At 38.8% G+C, this 17,057-nt stretch overlaps 1 protein-coding gene across 1 annotated transcript in view; it reads left to right on the top strand.

Moving 5' to 3' along the window:
• Positions 1 to 17,057, top strand: part of MAP3K5 (mitogen-activated protein kinase kinase kinase 5) — a 452,961-nt gene that overhangs the window by 1,619 nt on the left and 434,285 nt on the right. The window lies entirely within an intron of this gene.

Raw genomic sequence — 17,057 nt, 5'->3', positions numbered from 1 at the left:
ATTAAAGCAGTTGCTCCCATAATCCCTTCCAAAAATAATTTTATTGTACTGTTCTAACACCTGCTACAGTAGTTTGAGAGGTGGGGAATTTGTTTAGCAACTGAAGCAGTTTGCCCTCTCTTGACAGATAAGCTGAAACATTCAGAATATTTTCAGGAATGTACGTATGAAATTAACCTCCTGTGGCCCTTTGAACATCAGTACACTGTTGAGCATGTCAAACCATATGTTTGCATTAATGTAACTGGGTTAAAATCTGATTGAAGCAATTTCAGTGCAGTAAGCATCGAGTGTATGTGCTTACATAAAAGGCTTTAGATTCTGGACTTGTTTTCAGGCCTGTCTTTCCATTCAGGCTCTTCAAAACACCTGAAGGGTGGTTATGTCAGTGTTGGAATTCAGCCATGGCTGATGTCTCAGTAGTTCAAAAATAAGGAAAAGAACTTCATGTTAGGAAAGACAGACTAAATAAAAGTAGGTCTTTCTGGTTCTGGTATTTGCTAGAGTGCTGGCCTGCATAACTGAACATACATGTCATGCATTATTGCTAGCTATCTGAATTATGTAAACCTTAAAAAAAAAGTAACTTTTATTTGGAGCACAAAATTTGGAAAATAGTAAAGAAGTAACCAAAAATAGTGCAAATCAAGGAAAGACTTTCTTTGCTATATTTAGTCTTATTGCAGTATTAGGTGGATTTTTAAAAAGTTCCTACTTTATACTCTCTGGAAGCTTAACTCCTAAGTTAATTGGAAACACGGTCTTAATAAGATTATTTTTACTGCTTATATTCTACCAAATACTGATTGATGGTTATAGTTGCCAAACACAAAGAAACTGCACCCATTAGCGTTGTAGACCTATTATTCCCATGTGGAATCTAACAGTGTTTCTCTGGGAAATTGTTCTCATAGTTTCAACTTGGGATTTTAGGAATGTATTATAAATGGCTAAGTTAAAGCTAGAAGGGGACCTTTGCTTAGTTGTCTCCTCATTTGACAGATGAGGAAACTGAGGCTCAGAGAGGCTAAAGTGTTTTACCCAGTGTTGCACAGGTGGTAAATGGTAGAATTGAAAACAATAAATAATCCCCTCTGATGCTTTAAAAAAAAAAATCATCTGTCTTGAATTTGAAAGTTGAATCTGCAGAGTTAAACAGGTCCAGCAAAGGCGATATAATGGCTATGAATTAAACTGCAGTGATTATTAATATAATGCTAATTATAACTTTGAAGTAGTTTATGAAAGTGCAAATATGCATTGTATTACTCTTAAAGAATGGCTGTATTTGAACAAATGTATTGGGAACTTCATGTTTTGGAAAATTGGAGAAAAAATTGATGGGTTTCCTTTTACTTGCTTATACAAATATATTCTTTGAATATAGGGTCTGATTTTTAAAAAGATTGTTGGTTTTCCCCCTATGAATATTATTTAATTATCCTAATTTTTAGATCAGACTTTGGAAGGGGCTTTTTTTTTAACTATTCTCAAACTTGTGCGGTAATTTTAAGAGGTACAACTTTCACTTTTTTTGGGAACAAGTATCATCTTACAGTGTCATCTGTATTCTTTCCCAACATCTTCCCTGCCAGCATTTAAAGTTCTTTCATCATTATTTCCTTTCTTAGCTTTTGTGTTGAAACTCCTGCTATATTATTGGTTTCATGGAAATTTTCCAAATTTACATGCTTAAGAAAACATCGCTACAGAGACAGGAAGTGCCATGGTAACAAACATTTTATTCAGTAGAATTCAGTGAATAGTAAGAAATGTCATACTTTCTCCTTATTCATGATGTCTAATTTACAAATGGGTTGCATCCTAAATTATTCAACAGAGATTTAGCTAGTGCCTAGCCTTCTGTGTATAGAGTACTATGTTATGCCCTGAGGAAACAAAATGTTTAGACGAGACCATCTTGCCATTAGAAGTGTCCATTAGAAGTGTTTATATTTTGTTTCTAGAATTTTTTTTTAGAATTTTGATTTCATTTGCCATTGAAAGAATGTTATAAATGGCAAACCCATTTCTAAGCAAGACTATATGTATGTATTTGAAATATAGAATCCAAAAATGTTTCTATGGAAAATTGGTCTAACTTAGTAACATATTATCCCTTGCCCCGCCCCTCCCCCTACCCTAGCTCTAAGCAGGTGTTTCCCTAGCTCTATGCCACAGGTCATGACTGCCTTGGACTGGGCGAGGACTGACTCATGGGGAATGGGAGCTAGGATGGGAGGGGAATAATGGTAGGGAGGTTGGAGTGGTTGCAAACTGACAGAAGTTTCCTTTTTTTCTCCCTGTTGCCTCCTCCCAGGATACTCTTGAAGAACCACCCAATATAAGCTCCTTGGTATATTTTTTGCCCTGCACTGGCACCCTCTTCCTATTCTTTTCTGCAGTGAGTCTCAAGGATTCAGTCACTTGCTTTCATTTACGTTGTTGCTGTTCTGTTATGTTCTGATCTTTGTGACTCCATTTGGGGTTTTCTTGGGAAAACTACTAGAGTAGTTTGCCATTTCCTTCTTCAGCTCATTTGATAGATGAGGAAACTGAGGCAAACTGGGTTAAGTGACTTGCCCTGTGTGTGAGTACACAGCTAGTAAGTGTCTGAGGCCAGATTTGAACTCAGGAGGGTGAATATGCTTGACTTCAGGCCCTGAACTCTATCCACTGTGCCACCTAGCAACCCCCATTTATATTAATGCTAGCTAATTGCTTCTAGCCAAGGTCTTTTTTCTCTCCTGACCCTAGAATGGGAACCCTTTATCTTCTGGTCCCTGAAGCAAGCACATGGCCCTTTTGTCTTTGTTTTTGTTTGTTTGTTTTTTTTACTGTGGCCAGCACTTTAGACTTCAGTTAATCCACACTATCATCCATCTGTATGTTCCTTCTGTCAGTCAGATCACAAGCCATCCATCCATGCTGTCTCCTCCTGCGAAATTCTTGTCCATGTTCTCCATGAATTCAGAATTTGTATTTTAATATAAACTTCCCGATAAAAGTTGTCCCTTCTGTTTGCTGGAATGTCCATGGAGCTAGGCTATATTCCCCACCTCCCTGCAGTGGTTTGCTCTTGATTTTCTAGGATATTTCTAACATTTCTGTAGAAGAAGCTTTAGATCCAGACTATTTTAGAATCCTTTGTATTTGAATCCCTTGCCATCTCTACCTTTTTTTTTTTTTAAACATCATCTGTTGTTCCTTCAACAGAAGGAAAGACCCAGAACGGTAGTCAAGTTTTCAAAGGAGCCCAGGAGTCAAACTGTCATAGGATTCAAGGAAAAATTATTGGCATATTGCACTGGCAAGGCTTTCGCTATTGGTCTGACTTCCCTTCTCTGCACAGAAGAAAGTAGCTGGGTGGTATTTAATGAATTTGTGAATGGTATGAAATGGGAAGGACTTTAGAGGTCATTAATTTTGCATATGAGGAAACTGGGTCCCAGAGACACTTGTTCAAAGATACACAGTTAAGTGACAGAGGTGGAATCGGAACCTAGGCCCTTAGACTCTAAATCCAGGGCTTTCTTACTGCCCTGGCAAAACCAATTTCTTTCTTTTCCCTCTTTTCCTCCTTTTCTTCTCTCTCTCCCACCACCTAGACCTCCTCCACCTGCCATGGATAGGAAATAGAGGGAACTGGAATGGGGACAGGGACCATGGCTGGGAAGGTGGTGTGAACTGCAGAAGACTTAAGGCTCAGGCTGTGATGTGAGTTCTGCTGCTTTTGGGGAAAAGGGAAGAGGGATTCCCAGAAGATTCAGAGATATAAAGAAGTAAATGTTATTTGTGTATTTTAAAGTATATTTGTCGTTTTGTTCAATAATATCCAACTCTGTGGCCCCATTCAGGATTTTCTTGACAAAGGTAACGGTTTTTCCACTTCCTTCTCCAACTCATTTGACAGATGAGGAAACTGAGGCAAACAAGAATAAGTGATTTCCCTTGGGTCACACAGCTAGTAAGGGTCTGAGGCCAAATTTGAACTCAGGAAAATGAATCTGTTTGACTCCAGGCCCAGCATCCTACCTACTGTGCCACCTAGCTGCCCTGGTATATAGTTGTATCTATTTAAAGTATATAGGTATATACAAATTATTTCAATAACTTTTAAAACTGGTCTCCTACTCTTTAATGACTCTTATCCTGGGGGGAAGAATCACTGAATTTGAATCAGACAATCTGGGGTCAGTTCTGTAAGTCACGTAAGGTCTCAGCCTCGGTCTCCTCATCTGTAAAATGAGAAGGTAAAACTGGACAAGACTTTAGGTTCCCTCCTGGCCCTAAATCTAGGGTCCTATGATACTTCAGCAACCTACCCATTTATATATAGAGAACAGACTCTTTATACACTGATCTTGAAGAAACAAGGAAAATTTTAACCTGGAGAAGAAGAGATTTGGAGTTTGTCTTCAGGTGTCTAAAGAGCTTTCTTATGGATTAAATTTGTCCAGCCACACTAGGGATGGTAGCTATTGGGCAGTTATAGCTTGATGAGAGAAAAGCCTTCATTTCTTATGATTGTGATAAAAATAAAAAAGATGCTTCTCTACTGTGGTAGAAGTTATTTTTGTAATTACTGACCATTTAAAGTACTGTAATATTATCAGTAGTGTTTCAGAGGGACTTCTTGGGGATTAGGTCAGGGATGCCTTGAGAAGAAGTGAATTTCCCATCATTCAAGGTCTCCAGAGAGAAGCTGTATGACCATTTTTGAAGGATAATTAAGAGTTTCTTTTCAGATATAGGTTAGACTAGATGATAACCTTGAGGTCTTTCCAAATTGGAGTCTGTGCTCTGGAAATATAAGTGAATTTTAAGCTTTTATCAAGGGTAAAGGGAGAAGAAAAAAAATCATGAGACATAAATAGCCTCCAGTTGTGATACTAGCACATTAGTCTCCCTCCTCAATTACTCAGACTGACTAGTTTCTTCCTTTTGCTGGAGATGTTGAGTTGTAAAACTAATGTATCATGTCTGCTGGATTATTATAGGGAGAAGAAGAACACAAACTGGTTTACAAGGGCATTTTTAACCATTCTTGGTACTCTTTTTTAATGGGAAAAGATGAGCATTTATGTTTATTAAACTTTGCTCTTAGTTAACAGCAACTTTGTAAACAACCAGCAACCATCAAAGATCCATCCAAGCCAGCATGTGGCCATTTTCTTGAAGGACAAGGGGAGGAACGAGATAGCATGAGTGTCAAGAGAATGTTAACATATTCAAGTTATAATATGGCTGCATTAACCACTCTTTAACATACAGAACATGATATAAACGTACAAGATAGCAAGCATTTATATTAATAAGCAAATTTTTTCTGTCATGGTAATTAATCACCTTGTAAAAACATCAACACTGTGATTCATGAAGGGAGGAAATTACATTCCTTGCTACAAGTGTTTTTAAAAAGGTGTCTGGTCAATTAGTTTGGTGTTTGCCAACCTTTCTCAGTCTGTGACATACTCATAACCTCTTTAGAACCCGAAAAGGGGGTGACAGGGGATAAAGGATGTCTGGATGTCTGTGAATTCCTACCTTGAACTGCCTTCTTCTCACATCTGCACACCAGTTCTCCTCCCTTTTCTCCCTACCTTGGCTCACTCCACTTATACCAAAGCCACTTTTCTACAATGAGTGGAAGTCGTATTCTTCTGTCTGTGTTACTGGGTACATTTAAAGTACTGAAATATAATAAACTAGGTCTTTGGACAGTCATTGCCTAGGGGGGCCAGGACCCAAAGGCCAAGTGACTTGGCTCATCAACTTGTGAATGTTGGGAAGTGAGTAATTGGCAGCTGGGTCAGTAGCAGGTGTGAGATGTTAATTAGGCATATGCAATGTTAGTTCTTCCAGGTCTTCCAATGGGGAGGCCTAAAGCCTGCCAGGAGCTGGAACTTGATGTGAAGTGTGAGCTCTGAAACTGGAAAAGGCAGTCAGTTCTGAGCAGTGGGGGAAATACCAGTGATGGGCTGACTCCAGGATCTAAAATGGGTAACCACTCAGAGCTATAAAGACTGGGGCCTAATTAGTGGTGAAGGAGCTGAGCTTCATCTGAAGCTGGAGTCCCTGGATCCCTTAGTGATCTGTGGACAGTTATCTGTGAACTTGGATGGGGAAAAAAACAACAACTTTATTTTCGTTAACCTTACTGATATATAGTGTTTCCTTCAATTATGAGTTGTTGTTTTTGTAAAAAAAACAAAACAACACCATTATTCAAAGAAAGGTATGAGAATGTCAAATGGGTCCATGACACACACAAAAATTGAAGAACTCGACCTAGAAGAAGAACCAGTTTTATCTGTAACTAAAATTCTGGCCTAAGCAGAGATTCATGTAGGGGCAAAAATTGTTGTTGTTATTCAATCTTGTCCAACTCAGCATGACACCATGGGCAAAGTCCATGGGGTTTTCTTGGCAAAGATACTGGAGTGATTTGCCATTTCCTTCTCCAAGGGGCAAGAATAGAATTCACTATTTCCCTTTCTATATTCAACACCAGATTAGCCTACTTTCTATTCTGTGGACTGATCATGCCATCTCCTATCTCTGTGTGTCTTCATAGGCTATTTTCTAGGCTTGGAATGTACTCCTTCAATCAGCCAATCAGTAAACATTTATTAAGCACTTACTGTTTCCCAGTGACCCATAGGAATCATAGTTTGTTTCAAGGCTCTATCTACTTGGATGCTATCCCCTACTTAGGTTCCCTTACTTTTCCTCTTAGTTTTGTATGCTTTCTCCCTCCTAAAATTATCATGTACATCTCTGAAAGCTGCAGAGAATAATGAAAAGAGTGCCAGATTTGTAATCAGTGGACCTGGTTCAAATTCCCAGTTCTGCCATGAGAGGCAGGTGGGTAGATCATTGGATCTGGAATCAGGAAAACCTAAGATCATATTCTGTCTGAGATACTTCCCAGCTGTATGACCTTGGACAAGTCTGCCTCAGTTTCCTCAACTGTAAATTGGGTATTATAATAGCACCTAATCCCAGAGTTATTATGCACATCAAATGAAACAATATTGGCAAAATGCTTAGCACTGTGTTGGCACATAGTAGGCATTTGATAAATGCTTGTTTCCTCCCTTCCCTTCCTGGCCCTTCTCCTCCTTTTCTCTCTCCCACCTTCCTTCCATCCTTCCCTTCCTCCTGTGTCCCCTCCCTTCCACTATCTGTAAGACTGGGAAAAATCACTTCCGTCCCAGTTTCCACATCAATAAAATGGAATAATAATGGTAGCACCTACTTCACACAGTTATGGTGAGGCACAAATGAAATAACATGTAAAGCTCTTCCAAATATGAGAGTGCCATACATGCTAGTTATTCTTATTAATAGTTATTATTTGTAGTATTTTCGGTCATTTTTAACCTCTCTGGGCTCTAAAATTAGGGGCTGAATTAGAGGTGACCTAAGGTGTCTTTTCCAGCTTTCTAAGTCATCTCCCTGCCTCAGGTCTCTTTCCATTCCAATCCATCTTTCCCTTAATGGCTTCACCAATTTTTCTAAAGAGTAGATTTGGCCATGTCACCTCTGTGTGGAGGGAGCTCCAGTGGTGTCCCATTATCCCTAGTGTTCAATATAAAGTTCTCTGCCATTTAAAGCTCTTTATAACCACTTTCTACTCTCCTGCCTTTCTATACTTTATTCAGGGTGTCCCATGGCATCCTGGGTCAGCTCTAGTCATTCTGATGAATATCTAGTCACTGGATCCAGATGGCTCAGGAGGAGAAAGTGAGGCCGGTGACCTTGCCCAGTCCTCCCTCACTCAAATCCAAGTCAACTGAAAGTTATGTCATCATCTCCCTGATGTCATGGTCCTTTTTGAAAATGAAGGACAAACACAACAATCTGTTCCATGCACTACTCCACTATTTACAGTTCCTGGACCACTAGAAACTCCCATTTCCTGTTGCCATGACTTTGTACTGGCTGTCCCTAACCCTGGAATGTTTTCCCCTCTGAAATTACCTCCTCTCTACCCTATAGATCTTCTGTATAGATGGACATTTACTATATATGTGTGTATAAGCATATATACATACATAATACATGTGTACACACACATACATAAAATCTCCTTGAGAGTTGGAACTGTTTTTGCCTTCCTTTCTATCCCCATCACCAGGCATGGCATTTAGCAAACAATTTATAGATATTTGGTGACAGACTGATTTCTTCATTCCTCCCTGCCCCAGCGTGGTCCTTTTGGAGCTGAGCTCTTCCTTTATTTATAACAACCACAACAGCAGTTAAGAATTAATACAGTATCTGACGGTGAATGAATGCATCATTCAACTCACCCCATCAACCCTCCTTTCCCCCTTCTTTCTTTCTTACCTCTGCAGAGATGTGATATCCCATAATTCTTTGGTATAGATTTTTAACTTTAGCTGTTTCCCCCACTGAATTAAAAGGAGAGGAGAGTACTGATATGCAGCCCAGAAATTTAGGGCAGCCTTCACATTCCAACAACTAGTCTAAGGTAGACTGGTATGAATAGGGGAAAGAGAGAGAAAGCAGAAACCTTTTGGGAAAAGGGTTTGGGGGCTCAGCTGTGGAAGTGGTCCTTGGTCTCCCATGGATGTTTCAGGATAATCACTACCTTCATTCTTCACCTTCTCTTAGTTAAAAAAAAAGATGGCAAAAGACAGGAAACCCTTGATGTTGTGACACACAAGGTGATAATCAAATTTCCAGAATGTGCTGGTTGGGAAACACTATGTAAGAGCTAATGAGGCCAGGATTGGGATTTTTGATTCCCTCCGGTCACCCTGATAGTAAATCTCTGCTGTACTGGCCCAGAATGTATTTAGCCCTAGCCAGCTGGTTTCCAGATTTACTAATTTGTTAATTAATCAAGTGGATGAAATGAAATGAGTCAACACACCATCTTCAAGCATTGTCCTGCCAGAGCTGAGAAAGGGAATAGGCAAGATAGGCAGCTGATAAAAATTCGTGGTGAAAAGTAAGGAATACTTTTTCTTCTTCTCTTTTAAAGCCTTGATGTGGAGTTGTTTCTATATTTGCATGACTGTTTATTCACTTTAATTTGCCCCTTCCTCACCCTGTTACTGATTTGTTTGTTAGATGAGTCTTCCTCATTTCCTCAATGGATTTTCTGGTGTAAATGGTCATTCTCTGCTCTGAGAAGTAGTATCAAAGAATCTTTAATTTTCTCTCTATTTTTTAGCCATAAGTCCCACTCTAGAGAGAGCATTTTGGCAAATAACTTCCTGTTAGATCTGTGCACTTAGAGAAATTCCTTAACCTCTCTGTCCCTTAGTCTCTTCTGTAAAATGAAGGGAATGGACTATCTCTCTTCTCTGAGGATGTGCCCTCTTCATTCAATCATTATGTTCCAACTGTTTCTAATCTGCACACTAGCAAAGGCTAAGTATAGATAAGTGGACATGTATAGATATAGTATGTATGTATAGTGTGTATGTATATATAAACTATATATAGATATAGAGAGACTATTTGTGTATATATATATATCATATACACATATATAGGTAGTGTATAAAGACAAAGTCAGCATTTAAAAGAAAGGAAGGTGGTGAGGTGTAGGATGGAACTCAGGGAAGCAGATTGTTTCCACATTAGGTGATCTAGGGATATACAGGACAAGCTTCCCTACGCAGGCTTTTCTCAGAAGGAAAAACTTCAGACTTTGATGAGGTGGCCCAAGGGGAAAAAGGAGATATCAGGTTATTATCTTGGGGGTTTGTTCTCTGGAGAGTTTCATTGGTCCAGCTTCTTTCTTTGCACCCTCGTGCTTGATGTCCCCTTCTTGTTGTTTGTTTTAATCATGTCTGACTCTTAGTGACTCCATTTGGAGTTTACTTGGCAAAGAGTGGTTTACCATTTCCTTCTTCAACTCATTTTACAGATGAGGAAACTGAGGTAAACAGGGTTAAGTGACTTGCCTGATGTGTGACCCCACAACTCGCAAGTGTCCGAGGCCAGATTTGAAGTCAAGAAGGTGTGTCTTCCTGACTCCAGGCCTGGCATTCTATCCACTGTGCCGCCTAGCTACCCCTTGATGTGCCCAGGCAGCCTCAATCCCAGAGCCCTGGCTTCTTCCCTTTGTGGAGGTTACTTCTGCTCATATTTTGACTATCCTGGCTCCATGTGGCTTTCAGCTCCTGTGAATCTTATCGGGAATTCAATTCCTCTTTTGAGTCTCTCTGTTAGATTTACTGACCTGATTTTTACAGGTCAACTGTAGAAGTGTGGTCTGTTCTTCCTAATCCTGTGTTGCTTTTTTTCTGCCCTCATGGGACCTCATAAAGGGTGGCAGTTTGTGGCAATGTCCTACATTTAGTTAGGTTAACATCTCATCCTCTAACCCTCTTTTCCATGACTAAGATTGTGAAGGACGTTTTTTTGAGGGTTCAGATCTCTGATTTCATTCACACTGTTCCATAATGGATAGTATCAAAGTGGCATCTGGGGAACCAAGAGGTTTTGTGACTTGCCCAGGTTCACACAGTCAGTGTGTGATGAAACCCAGTCTCCAAGGTAAGTTCTCCATCCACTATGCCATGCTGTCCCTTTTTTTGTTCTTATGCTTTAAAACTGTCCATATTTTTAATGGCAGAAAATTCCAAGCTCTGTAGAGCAGAAGTATTTATTTTGTGATGGATCAGGCTAGTGCACATTTTAGAGCCAAGAGTCAAACTCTCAAGTGGACAGTAACATTCAAGTGATGCAGTTTTTAAACCTTGCCTTTGGCAGCACAAATGCCTTGTCTTGGCTCAAAAAATGTTCTGTTTCTAGAAGGCTGATAACATCTTTAAATGCAAAAAAAAAAAGCATTAGTAATAATGAGACTTAACTCATGACTTCTATTGCTGAGCAGACTAAATTTCATTTGAAATTTTAAATAAAAAGTCAGAATGCCTTCTTTGACAACACTAATTAGGAAACAGAGTCTAGACCAAATCACCATTTATTGAGTGTTGATAGTTTATTGGTAGTCTATCACTTCAGTTCAGTAGAAGATTTGAATTTGAATACAAACCTGGATTTGAGTCTCTGCCTTGCTGTTTCCTACTTGTCTGATCTTAAGCAAATTACTTAATCTCTCTGAGCCTCAGTTTCCTCATTTGTAAAATGACGAGTTTGGAGTGGATGGCCTTTATATGGTCGAAAATCTAAATGGGATCTAAAATCTCATGAGTCTAGGCTTTCCTTTTTTCTTTCTGTTGCAGATCGCAGTGTTAGAAGTGGTTATTTCAGTCTTTTATTTCTTCCTGGTTTTGCAAAGTATGTTCTGACTTCTTAGTATTCTTCAGATTGTACATTTGATCATGAAACTCCTTTGCTTCTTGTGTTGGTGATATCTGCAAAGTATGAGAAAACTGGACAGTCAAAACCAATGATCTACCAGGATAGGAAGGAGCAGGCCATTGCAGAAATTATTTGACATAAAATTGATAAAAGAACCTGGAGCCACAATTTTCTAAAAAGGTGTACCATAAGTAAAGTTTTTTAACCCATAGAAATATATTGTATAACTTTATAAATGATGATAATTTTTTTCAGTAATATAGATTACCTGGAACTGGCAGTAGGTCTCCCAGGGTTGTGTAAGAGTTTTTGCAAGGAGAGAGAGCAGAGGGTAGTGGACAAAACATTATGGACTTGGTCCCAGGAAGATCCAAATTCCAATGCTGTCTTTGATGTTTACTGTATGACCTGACCTCAGGCAAGTCACTTTCTCTTTCTGAGTCAGTTTCCTCAACTTTAAAATGGGTATGACACCTACAGTCGTTACTGCATAACATTGTTTTGAGGATCAGTTGAATGAGCGTAAACTCCTTTGCAAACTTTTGAGTGCCATGTTCGTATGAATTTTGAATATTGTTGCATGGACATATTGTAAGAAAAATAAAGAGCTTCATTGACTTGGTATCAATTTAACCTTAAGACAGTGGAATTTCATGGTTACAATCTGAATTCCTAGTTTATTTCCTGATACAATAGCCTAAGGTATACTGTCTATGAAAAGTTAGGAAAGGGAGGAGTCTGGGCAGGGTGAAAGGGGCAATTTGGTTTTAAAATAGCTCACATTTTAGCTGTGCAACAAAATGCATTTTTTTTTAGTAAACGTAATAACGTTGGCATGTGCAATGAAATGTATTTTTTTTTTTTAGTGCCCACGGTAAATATTTGTTTGAGAGGCTTGGGGTCCAATTTCCTTGGCAAGACCCCATAGAAGTTGGAGAGCAGTGTTCTAGCTTGCACGTGAGTTAGGACTTGCCTATTTGACTTGATTTTCTTGCCAAGCAACTCAGCACTGCCAGTATTTTGTTCACCTAAATTACATTTGATTATTGGTAAACCCAAAACAGAAATGGGCAGGAAATGCCTTGCTTATGATCGTAATCTTGTTCTAGAAGCTTCTGTTTCCAGGGTTGTAGAAAATTCATTGTCATTAAATGAAAACCAGACAGGGACTGAATCTACTAAATTTTGGGAGACCAACTCATAAGAGTCTTGCTTGTTTACATTGTTTCTCTGAAAATTAAGATCATTTGGCATTATGAACCCTTTGCATAATCTATTTTATATAATCTGTATAATTAACTCTCCCAATTTTAAGAAGATTTAATCTGGGCAAACTAGATTATAGTCTGCCCAGCCTTTCTCAAATTGTGATGCTTATCAATTCTGTTCATTTTGGTTATTTGATTGCATTGTGGGTTAGGAGTAGGAACAAAAGGTAATAGTAAATGCATTTTTTTCAAAAGTTCTGCAGAGTTTGGAAGCAAAGGTGGAAGAGTTATTATAGTTAGGTATATTTAGGGCATGGTGAAAAATTTGAACTCTTATTAACAATTATAAATATTTTCTATGAAAAAATTGTTAAGCAGTGACAAGATCAGAGCTTATGAAAAAGTTTAAAGATGTCATGCAATTTCTAGTTCTTTAGTTCATAATCCTTTGTTTACTATGACAAAAATATCTCATTTTATGCTATGGAATTTGTACATGTATAAGTTATCACGCTTAATAAACAATCCAGCTTCACAGGTACCTGTGTTCTCCTAAGGTCTTTTAGCAGCTTGGTTATGAAATCTTTAATAAGGTTGAGTCCTGCCATTATAATTACCCACCTTGTCTGATACTCTCTGCATGGCATTTTGTGATGGGAATTAATAATATAAGAATGTTATTTTCTCCCCCTCCCAATTAATTGAATATCTTTTGTAGGGTCCCACAGATTGCCATATAATTTTGAGACCTTTTGTTCCTGCCTTTGCAATATCTGAGTCAAGTGGGATTCCAAGAATCTTTTCTCTCTGCTGCCTTGATCTGTTCTTAAATTTCAGAGTTCCTTTGGGCTTCTTGAAGGGGGAGTAGTAGAGCAAAGACTAGCAATTGCTAAGTGAGGAAGTTCCCCAAAAAGCATCAGCCCACATCGACCAATTTGATGTGGCAAAGTTACCATAATCTCATGTCAGTTGTTATAAGTCACCATCATTACCATGAAAAAAATACTGAATACCTAATGGCGTGAGTAAATCAGGTGTACAACTGTGGAGGCATGGTCTTTGTTAATGATTACCTGATCTACTAACATGAGTAGTTCAGATATATAACTATGGAGGCATGTTCTGTATCATGATTAATGGAAAGAAAAATGGGTTTCACATCCTATCAATAACATTCAGTTGATATTCCCCAATAGAAGTGAGATGATGACCAGGAATAAATCACTAGTTGCCTGTCAATGTTTCTTCTCCCTCCCCATCTCCCTCTCTGTCTTTCTTTCTCTCCCCACCCTCATGTCTCTGTCTTTCTCTCCCCTCCCTCCAGTCTGTCTCTCTCTGTCACTGTCTCTCTTCGCCGTCTTTCTCTCCCTTCCCTCACGTCTGTCTCTCCCTTCCCTCATGTCTGTCTGTCTCTCTTTCTCCCGCCCCCCCGTCTCTTTCTCTCTCTCTGTCTCTCATTCCTATTTCCTTGGCTCTAGTACTACTGCTCCAAACTTTTGCCACTTCTAACACCTCTTAGGAGACTTCATCCAGCCAGAATCTGTGCTTTCTGGATGCTGCAATCCCTATGTCCAGGTGTAAGGAATCTTTGGACTTGTGGACAAGTTGAATCTGTTCTGAAAGTGAATATCACTGGCCTGGGAGAGTTTTGCTAACTCCCTGTTAATGTGTATGTAACCTAAAACAATCACCTGAATATATGTGGTTTTGTAATACATTATTATAGGCGGTGCAGTGGATAGAGCACTGGACCTGAACTCGGGAAAACCTGAGTTCAAATTCATCCTCAGAAAAGAGTTGTGTGATCCCAGGCAAGTCATTTAACCCAATTTGCCTCAGTTTTCTCATTTGTCAAATGAATTGTAGAAGGAAATGACAAACTACTCCAGTGTCTTTGACCAAAAAACCCCAAAAGGGTTCACAAAGAGTCAGGCATGACTGAAATGACTGAACAAAAATCATTACATCCATATGACCTAAAACAAACACTCCCCCAAAGACGTGTTTGATTTTGTGATACGTTATTGTATTCCTACCCTATAGGCTTATTTTCATAATTATTTTTGTTCATTACAATATTAAAATTAATGTGCTGTCCCTAAGGGAATACTAATAATATAAATTCCCATCTCTATAGTATTTCAATACTTACAAATTGCTTTTCTCACAGTAGCTCTTTGAAATAGGCAGTGGGAATCTTTCTATCCTTTTTTGCAGAAGATACTTGAGAGATGATAAGCACCTTGTCTGCAGTCACACAGAAAATGCAAATTGGAGCTGGGGTTGGAATCCTGGCTCATAGTGTTCCAATAAAGGGGAAGCATACAGTAAATTGGGAACAGCCAGTCTGCAGATCAAAAATTTGGCCTTGGATAATGCCCAAAGAGATAAAAGTATTTAAGAATTGACTATATGTTGTATTTTAAAGCTCTTGTGCCTTCTGTAGATTTTTCTTTGACTTACATTCTAAAGTACATTTTTGGTGACTTTCTCACATCTTGCTATCGCTCATTTTATTTAATATAGGTTTTATTAATAAAGGAATTAATTACTTATCTTCATCTTTTGTTGCATATTTTATCCTTTTAGATTGGTTTCATCTGGTGGCTCTGTTCCACAGTTAAATCCATTTGTCCTGACGAGACTCTATACAGAAATTTTATGATCTGATTTCTTGCTCTTATCAACACTTGAACCTGATTTGAACCCCAGGACACCAGAATGTTTCAGTTCCAGTGCCTACCCACAGTTCTTATGTGGCTGCCAGAGGCATGGCAGTTCAAGAAACAAATGAGTTATTCACCCAAATGGTGTTATCAGGTTGTGATAGAGGTAGATTTGTTTCGTGGAAAGAGCATGGGTCTAGGATGCAGAAGACGTAGATTTTAGTCTTAACTCTTGTCTTAGCTGGGGCAGCTAGGTAGTGCAGTGGATTGAGTGCCAGGTCTAGAGTCAGGAAAATATGAGTTCAAATAGAGCCTTAGACACTTACGAGTAGCTCTGTTATACTGGAATAGTAATCCTGTTTGCTTCAGTTTCCTTTTCTGTCAATTGAGCTGGAGAAGGAAATGGCAAACCTCTTCAATATCTCTGCCAAGATATTCAAGACTCCAGATGGGGGCTTGAAGAGTCAGACACGACTGAACAACAACTTGTGTTAGCTGTGACCATGGACAAATATTTCACTTGCTAACCTGTTACCTTCTCATCTAATGTGCCCAACTAACTCTTATGTCCTGCAGTTCGAAACCCTGGAGCAAAGAAATGCTTTGCTATGCCTTCATATCCCCATATCCCCATATCTTTATTAGATGATATTAATAATAATAATTAATAATAATAATAATTAATAAAATAATAATAGCTAGCATTTATGTAGTCTTTTAACATTTTCAAAGCACTTTACACATATTATCTCACTTTATTCTCATAACAGCCCTGAGAAGTTGGTGATAGTATTATCCTTATTTAGCAGAAACAGGCAGGCAGAGGCTAGGTGACTTGTCCATTGTCACACAGCTATTAAGTGTCTGAAGTGGATTTCAAACTCAGGTCTTCCTGACTCCAGGGCAATATAGAAGCTGTATAGAGTACTGGGCCTGGAAACAGGAAGAGCTGAGTTCATATCTTGCATGGACAAGTCACTTGACCTCTGTCTGCATCAGTTTCTGTTAAATGGGGATAATGATAGCAGCCAACCTCCCCGGGGTTTCTGTGAAGATCAAATGACCTGATATTTGGAAAAGCACTTTGCAGATTTTAAAGTGCTATAACAAATGCCACGTATTATCGTTAGTATCTCTTGTTATTGTTATCTGTTCTCTGAAATTAAATATAAAGAGATTTTTTTGTGGAGATCATTTTATTTGGGAAGTAGTATTTCCTGTTACTTCTTAAAAACCATTTATTTGGTGGTATGAGAGAGTTGGAACTGAGAGGTGTTAGTTCAGTTCAGAACTGGCTCGGTTCAGAGCCAGTGTGTAAGTTGTTGGAGTCTTGTCTTCATGTTTTATCCTAGAGAAGGATTGAATGGCTAGGACAAGGAAAGACAGTCACTTGGTCTTTCATAGAATCTCTTGATTCCAGTCTGTGATTTATTCTCCTTCAGCTGGTCTAAAAGTTAAAAACTCCAATCTTTTACTCATTAGGCATCAAACTTCTATTGACCACACAGCAAGTCTATGGTAATTGCCTTTGTAAGGCAGATAATTTCCCCATTAGCCTCAGAGAAAAGTATAATCAATTCTTGAGCCATATGCTACAGCCTAATATGTTATCATGGAAATTCCTTCCTGACTCCAGCAGATTGTACACTTGGAATGTAAACATGAGATTAATGTGCTTTATCATTAGATCTAAGTCATGATAGAAGTGTTTCTTTCCTCTCACTCAACAAACAGTGACTAATTCTCATGTGCTGTAGAGTACTAGCACCCCATGAGCAGGGGCTGGTGTGGGGGATGATTCAAAATTTTGCCGGGATCTCTCACTCTAATGGAACTTCTGGTCCATTTTTGCTTCTCTTTTGAAGGTCTG

This window comes from Notamacropus eugenii, chromosome 2, assembly GCF_028372415.1.
Source record: "Notamacropus eugenii isolate mMacEug1 chromosome 2, mMacEug1.pri_v2, whole genome shotgun sequence".
NCBI classification, from domain to species: Eukaryota; Metazoa; Chordata; class Mammalia; order Diprotodontia; family Macropodidae; genus Notamacropus; species Notamacropus eugenii.
The sequence above is the reverse complement of the archived record's forward strand: the minus strand, read 5'-3'. Positions and strand labels throughout refer to the sequence as shown.